Source organism: Leuciscus leuciscus, assembly GCF_965113295.1.
Source record: "Leuciscus leuciscus genome assembly, chromosome: 13".
In the NCBI taxonomy this organism is placed as follows: Eukaryota; Metazoa; Chordata; class Actinopteri; order Cypriniformes; family Leuciscidae; genus Leuciscus; species Leuciscus leuciscus.
Window position 1 is genome coordinate 4,662,544 of NC_138737.1, and position 9,105 is coordinate 4,671,648.

Genomic DNA, 9,105 nt, shown 5'->3' on the forward strand with positions numbered 1-9,105 from the left:
CAGGGCGAGTCAAATGGCAGCACACAGATAATTTTTATCTGGCCCTCCAACTGGTTTTTGATGTTTAAAACCCCTCGCAATCTGATATCAAAGTCTCCGCAAAGGTTTAGCGCGTTCAGCGGTGAGTTTAACAACGCACGTGATCATTCAGCGGTGAGTTTAACAACGCACGTGATCTCACGGCAGTTCGTGATATGGTCACGTAATTTAATCTATTGATTTGTGCCACGGACACGTTTATTTCGTTATTTTTGTAATACCAGCACGTTTTTTAAACTAATGTATTTTCAATGGGAAGCGTCTTTCGTGATAATAACAGCACGATTCTTTCTGCCTGGCTGTCGGCTGCAGCAGAGAAGCTGTTTAATCAACATTTATTCACGAGATCTTATGTATTTTTATGTATTTTTTTAATGTTATTATTTCGGTCTTATTGCCAGGGAAGCTGGTTTGCTTTGCTGTTTATTGATTTTCTAAAATTATATTTTATCAGTAGGAAATCGCGCTGAAGAAGTCTCGTTCCGAACACATCGCGATATTTGGCATCAGTTCACGTGTGTCAGATGTTGGTAAGTAAATACCTAAATACGCTATCCTAATGTGTGATATCATGTCTTTTCTGTTTGTCGATGTTAATCTGCCATTATATCTGCCATCTCCACGGAGACTTTGCGTTTCATTGCTTTCTAATTCAAAACAGGGTGATTAACACTGCCTGTCACGTGACGTGCTATAGGCCTAGATATTCATATCAGATTAAAAATAGTACAATTAGTTCCAAAGTTGTATTTGTAGTAGAAGCACAGTAAAAACAACACTTACCATGCTTTTACCACAGTAACATTAGTTTTACTGTGATAAGTGTAGTAAAAAGACAGTAATCACAAAACTTACCATGCTTTTACCACAGTAACCATAGTTTTACTGTGATAGGTGTGGTAAAAGGACAGTAACCACAAAACTTACCATGCTTTAAACCTCAGTAACCTTAGTTTTACTGTGATTGGTTTAGTAAGGACAGTAATCACAAAACTTACCATGCTTTTACCTCAGTATTGATAGTTTTAAAGTGATATTTGTTGTAAATGCATATTAACCACAACACTTGCCATGCTTGTAAGGCTTTATAATGTAACATCCAATATTTGCAAGGTAAATCAGTACTTTTCCCTTTAAATAATCCTATATATTATACATAATGATATTTTCTTTTCTCTTTTTTCAGCTGAAAAGACCAAAAGGGCCTTTCGGACTCAGTCATTCCATTATTGTTTGAGGAGAAGTAAACGGAGGAGACGGAAAGCTGCAAAGGCAAATATTCGCAATGGTATGTGTTGGTTTTAACCCTAAATCAAACATTTTATCAAGCATTTGTTGTTTCTTAAAACTTTTCTCACAAAACCCATAGCCCAATCAGTACAAACATAGTCTGAAAGTCTTAATAATTCACAAGATTTAACAAGTTTTTTCAAATTCGTACGATACTCGTACATATTTGTATACTCGTACACAATCCTGCAGCTTTTACTCCTAGTGCTGTCATTGGCTACTGCCTCAATTCCTGTACATATTTATCGCGATATTTGTAAATCAGTTGCGCCACTTCTTGGAAAGTTGTCGGATGTCACACACACTGTCAGAAAGTTTATATTAATTGCAAATTGGTCTCCGTCTGTTTATGTTCCAGTGATACATGATGTCTCTCCACACCTCATAACCTACCTCTGTTTGCAAGAGTGGAAAAGCTTATCTGACTTGTCAAATGACATCAGATACTCGATTATTTATATATAACTGTCCCGTTTGCATGTAAATCATTTTCATGATTATTGCTTGCTATTAAAGACATACTTTTATTCATAGAAATGCCCACATATCAGTGAACTTATTACATAAAAATGCTTTTAACATTTAATTATGCAACACTCTTTACAGAAAACATATCCTACAGTTATAAACTGACTATTTGCAAGTAATGTATTAAAATGACCTTCCTTTCTGTTTTGCAGGATTACTTAGTCCTTTTTTTTAAAGCTCTACCAATATCAAACTCAACAGCTCTTTTAAGAGCCAACCATTACAAGAGCTACTAGTGAGTCGCAGCGAATCTTGCCGTGATCAGCCCTTCCCAGGTGAAGTTTCTAGAATATTGCAATCAGTATTTACTCATCAAATGTTCTCTCCTGAATCATATGGTAAATTAACTTATTTATAACTGTCTTAATTTGTGTTTCAAGAACAATAGTAATTGCACAAAGAGTAAGTCGAGACTATCTTGTTTTACAGCAGAGAAGGAAGACCAGTCCTTATATCAACGCAAGCTAATCGAATAAGTCCTTTGTTTCGGGTGGGGAAGGAACATCTGGTGCCCAAAGAAGGCAGAAAAGTGCGCGAGTCCATTGGTATGTCTTGTATTGAAACAATGCTGTAATATGTAGTACATAATTTGATGTTGACAATTTTACATTGTACAGGTTATCACTTGGTTTTTGACCAAGTGAAGCTCTTGAAACAATTGACAGAAGAGTATGTTGTCTGGAAAGAAATCAAGCATCACTGGCAAAGGCTCAAAAGAGACCATGCCTTTCTTAAAAATCTTTTAAAATAGGTTGCTGTTGATATGGGTAAAACTGTTTTTGTTCAGTACTTAGCTTATTTTGTGCTGCAATATTTTATATATATATATATATATGTGTATATATATTTATATATGTATATGTGTATATATATATATATATATATATATGTGTGTGTGTGTGTGTGTATGTATATATGTGTGTGTGTATATATTATATATATATATATATATATATATATATATATATATATATATATATATATATATATATATATAATACTTCAATGTGTATATTATATAACGTACTGACTGCTGCTTTGTAAATTTATGTAAGGAACAGGCAACTCTGGCCCTTTGCATTCTACTTTTTGAGGTTAGTTAAGAGTTAACCTCCAACCCTAATCGAGCACATCTGAAAATTTTAACCAAAGTCTTCAGGTTTACTTCTAGACAATAGGCAGGAGGGTTTGAGGTCGGAGCTAAATGTGCAGGACAGTGGACGCTGAGGGCCAGAGTAAACCATCACTGCTTTAAATAACGCAGAACATAACATAACTTTATTTGAATGGTTTCTGTCTTTTGTTTTACTTTCAGACCAGGACTGGAGAACGCCTGACAATGGGATGTTGAGACTTCTTCCTCTGGTTGAGAAAAAGCTACACCACATCAGTGATCACATCTTCTGTTCTTCTGTTCTTCAACTGAACAAACTGTTTAGACGAGGAAGAAGAACACTAACACGATAGAGACGTACAGGGAAGAGCAAGAAACCAGTTTAGCTGTGATAATGAATCATTATTTTCCAACACAATATCAAATCTGTTTTCTGTATCATATGTGACTGAATATGATTATCTGGCACTCGTTTTGTGGCTTCAGCAGCTGTGAATGGATTCATATGATGTTAACGTGTTTTTGAAGACACATTTTTATTTATCTTGAATCTCATTTGTCTTTATGCTACTTTATCAACTTTATGCTTTGTTCTCCAATAAAGTGTTGTTTAATAACGTATGATGACTATTGTGTATTGAAAGTGGTGTTTGGTACAGTAAATAGAAATTTTCTTTTGAGAAATTTTAATTTCTTATTTCTTTAAAAATAACTACATATAATTAATAACTTATAAATAACTAAATATAATTAATTACCATGATTCTTTTACTTGGGACATAAAAATTTAGATCTGGTTAATGATATTTGGGACAACAATGCAACAAAAGTTGCACATACTTGCATGTATGCCAGTTTCCAGTGAAATAAAAGGAAGCTATGTGAATAACAAGACGCTGCAGTGGGCTATCTTGCTAAATACTTAAAGCTTAATTGAAGATGATCCATGTTGATCATTCTAGTATACTCTATATAGTATACTCTATATATCACTGATGTCAGGAATATAAGCAGCAATCAGAGGGGGGGTGAAAAGGAAATGTTGGCACTGTTTTTTTGTTGTTTTACTGAATGGTGCATTATCCTTGTGTAATAGTAATAGTATGTGTAGATCTGTGTAGATTATACTGTCCTTCCACCCCCAGGGCCCAGCAACGGCCCCCAGAAGAGCAAACAAATGCACGTTTCAAATGGCTGTAACTCAAAGTCTGATTAGTGTATCAAAGAGAAAATCGTCTGGACAACTGCTTATACTATGTTTAATAAATAATGTTGGCCACAGTTTTCAGACATATATGGAAAGCTGGCATAAAGGTTATTTTTAAAGTGCTCACAGTAAAATATCAAATTTCAGCCTGTCCCTCATATATGTCATAAAGGTTTGCACAATGAACAAATTTAGATATCCAGTTGTCCATTAAATATATTATTTATTTAACATTTATTGTTTTATTACTAAACGTTTTAAACTACATTACCCACATATCTCTGTCATTCTATCAGTGGAGCAGGAAGCATTGTTCTGTAGTTCATTGAAATGTGCAGACATGCTTAGGGTTAGGGTTAGGATCTCGGTAAAGGAGTAATTTCTCACAACATAGAGACACTTTATAGTTAGCTTAATGTATAACTAACGTAATAATACCACCAAAACATACTTTGTAACATGAAGCGCCGTTTTATATGGGTTAAACGATTGTCCAATCACAGCGAGTTCTGCGATAAAGTCACAGCCAATAACAAGCCAGCTGAACAGATGCGTCACACTTACATGCCCTGGTTTATGGTAAACGATGACAGATCTCTTCTGGTTCCGGCTGCGGGGATAGATACCTTAAATATTTTATATTTAGGCTGTTAAACATGCATTCCTTCTAATTAAATTATAAAACTCATATTTAAAAACAAAAGACTCCTTTGTGTGGTTACCATCCAAAAACGAGGTCACATGATCAATGACACAAATTTGCTTAGACTGATGCATAAATAAATTTGAAAGAGAAACTTTTTTCAAAGCAATGTCCTACAGCAGGGGTAGTTTTGCAGTATTTTAATTAAAGATAATTACATGTACTAAAGTGCTTCTAACATTTACAGTGTATGTATAGTATATTAAAGGTATATCAATTATATTCAAATAAATGTAACAAAAGCACAATGAATGGACACCATTTTGAAAACTTATTCCAATATTTAATGTCAAACTGTTTAAAGACAAATGTAGTGCCAAAACTACTGCACAACAGTATAAAAATCAGTTAATTAAAAATATCCAGATACAGGAGCAATCTATTATAGTGACACATACATTAACGTTAAAAAAATTGCTATGATGAAGTTGAATATATTTACAAACCAAGAGATGAGATTCAAGTTTGTTATGTGAACATACATTTGTTTCTTCGCTTTAAATAACAAATAGGCAAAAACATAAGCACAACATTTTACATTCTCAACTTTCATTCTATATCCTTGTGATTATTGGTCACTTTTATTGTAACTATGCAATGAATATGTCCTTTAGCAAAACACCTGATGAACACTGACACTTTTTTGATAAAGGCATTAGGCAGAAATCAAGTACAATTTATGAAGCTGAAAAGAGAAAACAAAATGCTTTAACAATATGGAAAAAGATAAATCACTATTTTCAATATTGGTTCTGCATATATCAAAGAGATCCTGAGGAGGAGTGGGACTCCACATGAAGACTTTCAGAAACTGTGACAGAGCAAAGTGTGCACCTCGCTGGACACATCCTACGCATGCCCAAACAACAACACCCAAACACAGTGATGAAGTGGACACCACCAGGAGGATGCAGGAGACAGGGAAGACCAAGGAAGACATGGAGACAGATGTTTCACGAAGACCTGAAGAATGTCAGTGTCCCATGGGAAGATGTGAAGAACCTGGCCACGGATCTTCACAGGACTTGATGATGCCGTTGTGAGTTTATAACTGTAGGATATGTTTTCTGTAAAGAGTGTTGCATAATTAAATGTTAAAAGCATTTTTATGTAATAAGTTCACTGATATGTGGGCATTTCTATGAATAAAAGTATGTCTTTAATAGCAAGCAATAATCATGAAAATGATTTACATGCAAACGGGACAGTTATATATAAATAATCGAGTATCTGATGTCATTTGACAAGTCAGATAAGCTTTTCCACTCTTGCAAACAGAGGTAGGTTATGAGGTGTGGAGAGACATCATGTATCACTGGAACATAAACAGACGGAGACCAATTTGCAATTAATATAAACTTTCTGACAGTGTGTGTGACATCCGACAACTTTCCAAGAAGTGGCGCAACTGATTTACAAATATCGCGATAAATATGTACAGGAATTGAGGCAGTAGCCAATGACAGCACTAGGAGTAAAAGCTGCAGGATTGTGTACGAGTATACAAATATGTACGAGTATCGTACGAATTTGAAAAAACTTGTTAAATCTTGTGAATTATTAAGACTTTCAGACTATGTTTGTACTGATTGGGCTATGGGTTTTGTGAGAAAAGTTTTAAGAAACAACAAATGCTTGATAAAATGTTTGATTTAGGGTTAAAACCAACACATACCATTGTGAATATTTGCCTTTGCAGCTTTCCGTCTCCTCCGTTTACTTCTCCTCAAACAATAATGGAATGACTGAGTCCGAAAGGCCCTTTTGGTCTTTTCAGCTGAAAAAAGAGAAAAGAAAATATCATTATGTATAATATATAGGATTATTTAAAGGAAAAAGTACTGATTTACCTTGCAAATATTGGATGTTACATTATAAAGCCTTACAAGCATGGCAAGTGTTGTGGTTAATATGCATTTACAACAAATATCACTTTAAAACTATCAATACTGAGGTAAAAGCATGGTAAGTTTTGTGATTACTGTCCTTACTAAACCAATCACAGTAAAACTAAGGTTACTGAGGTTTAAAGCATGGTAAGTTTTGTGGTTACTGTCCTTTTACCACACCTATCACAGTAAAACTATGGTTACTGTGGTAAAAGCATGGTAAGTTTTGTGATTACTGTCTTTTTACTACACTTATCACAGTAAAACTAATGTTACTGCGGTAAAAGCATGGTAAGTGTTGTTTTTACTGTGCTTCTACTACAAATACAACTTTGGAACTAATTGTACTATTTTTAATCTGATATGAATATCTAGGCCTATAGCACGTCACGTGACAGGCAGTGTTAATCACCCTGTTTTGAATTAGAAAGCAATGAAACGCAAAGTCTCCGTGGAGATGGCAGATATAATGGCAGATTAACATCGACAAACAGAAAAGACATGATATCACACATTAGGATAGCGTATTTAGGTATTTACTTACCAACATCTGACACACGTGAACTGATGCCAAATATCGCGATGTGTTCGGAACGAGACTTCTTCAGCGCGATTTCCTACTGATAAAATATAATTTTAGAAAATCAATAAACAGCAAAGCAAACCAGCTTCCCTGGCAATAAGACCGAAATAATAACATTAAAAAAATACATAAAAATACATAAGATCTCGTGAATAAATGTTGATTAAACAGCTTCTCTGCTGCAGCCGACAGCCAGGCAGAAAGAATCGTGCTGTTATTATCACGAAAGACGCTTCCCATTGAAAATACATTAGTTTAAAAAACGTGCTGGTATTACGAAAATAACGAAATAAACGTGTCCGTGGCACAAATCAATAGATTAAATTACGTGACCATATCACGAACTGCCGTGAGATCACGTGCGTTGTTAAACTCACCGCTGAATGATCACGTGCGTTGTTAAACTCACCGCTGAACGCGCTAAACCTTTGCGGGGACTTTGATATCAGATTGCGAGGGGTTTTAAACATCAAAAACCAGTTGGAGGGCCAGATAAAAATTATCTGTGTGCTGCCATTTGACTCGCCCTGGCATAGATAATATTTTGTAGCCCAATGAGAAAAAAGGGAGTAAATAATTAAAACAAAATGAACAGCATTAGCTGCTACGTGTGAAAAGAAACCTGCTTTGGATGTATTATGTTCAGGACAAACGTAATAGCACTGCAATAGATTGGCTATATTAGGTTAAGGGCCAACGTAATAGCACTGCTTATATTAGGTTAAGGACCAACGTAATAGCACTGCTTATATGTTGGCATGTAACGTAATTGCGATTTGCAAAATAGTTTCCTCAGAACGTATTTCATGTGATACAGGGTTGCAACTATTATATAAAATCAACATTATACTCTTGCTATATATATGCACACTACCATTCAAAAGTATGGGGTCGGACAGATTTTTTTTAAATGTTTTTTTTTAATGCATTTATTTGATCAAAAATACACAAAAAACAATAACATTGTGAAATATTACAATTTCAAATAACCGTTTTGATACTTGAATATATTTTTTAAATGTAATTTATTTATTGATGCTGTAATTTATGAGTATCAATACTTTTATCAATACTTCAGAAATCATTCTAATATGCTGATTTGTTGCTCAAGAAACATTTCTTATTATTATCAATTTTGAAAACAGTTGTGCTGCTTCATATTTTTTATGGAAAACGTGATTCTTTTTTTCTGAATTCTTGAATAGAAAGTTTAAAAAAACAGCATTTATTTTAAATAGACATTTTTAAGATTATAAACATCTTTACTGGCACTTTTGGTCAATTTAACGTATTCTTACTAAATAAAACTTACTGAACCCAAACTTTAGATAATCATAACCATTTTTTTGTCCACTGACACACAATCTTATTTTGACTAACTGCCCTCACAATCTGAACATTTATAAAATGCCACTTTTAAGTTAAATAATATTTGCTGCATCTGTGCATTGCAGCAGTGAAAGAACAGCAGTTAATTAACTTTGTCTTTTGGTGTTTCTGTTAAGGATAAGGATACATATATATTTATAATCTCATAAACTAAAGAGTTGCTACAGTTTAGTAATTACTGTGTACTGTAGATGAAAAGTGGCGGTTCTAGGGGGGGGGGGGGGGGGGGGGGGGGGCAGTGCCCCCGTGTCACCAAGCTTGGCCCCCCCTCTGCCCCCCCAAATTTGGAATCGTAAAATCACACCAAACAACTGCGCATTTTATCAGTTGCAGCGCCTTCATCTATTCTAGGCTACACTGCAG

General features: G+C 34.6%; 3 long non-coding RNA genes across 4 annotated transcripts; 2 read left to right on the forward strand and 1 right to left on the reverse strand.

Moving 5' to 3' along the window:
- The first annotated feature begins 300 nt into the window (after nucleotides 1–300).
- On the forward strand, nucleotides 301–2,350 carry LOC309512757. Of its 2 annotated transcripts, none has more exons than XR_014211173.1 (4): nucleotides 301–569; nucleotides 1,226–1,327; nucleotides 2,010–2,132; nucleotides 2,287–2,350. It is a non-coding gene; the product is annotated as an uncharacterized lncRNA (long non-coding RNA). The 2 variants fall into 2 exon arrangements; XR_014211174.1 differs by having other exon boundaries at nucleotides 2,290–2,350.
- A 1-nt stretch (nucleotide 2,351) lies between these two features.
- Nucleotides 2,352–7,304, forward strand: LOC309512760. The gene is made up of 3 exons (XR_014211177.1): nucleotides 2,352–2,402; nucleotides 3,173–3,561; nucleotides 6,702–7,304. It is a non-coding gene; the product is annotated as an uncharacterized lncRNA (long non-coding RNA).
- Nucleotides 5,010–7,450, reverse strand: LOC309512759. Its single transcript, XR_014211176.1, has 3 exons — nucleotides 7,315–7,450; nucleotides 6,557–6,658; nucleotides 5,010–5,948 (listed from the first exon to the last, which is right to left on the reverse strand). It is a non-coding gene; the product is annotated as an uncharacterized lncRNA (long non-coding RNA).
- Between the last annotated feature and the right edge of the window lie 1,655 nt (nucleotides 7,451–9,105).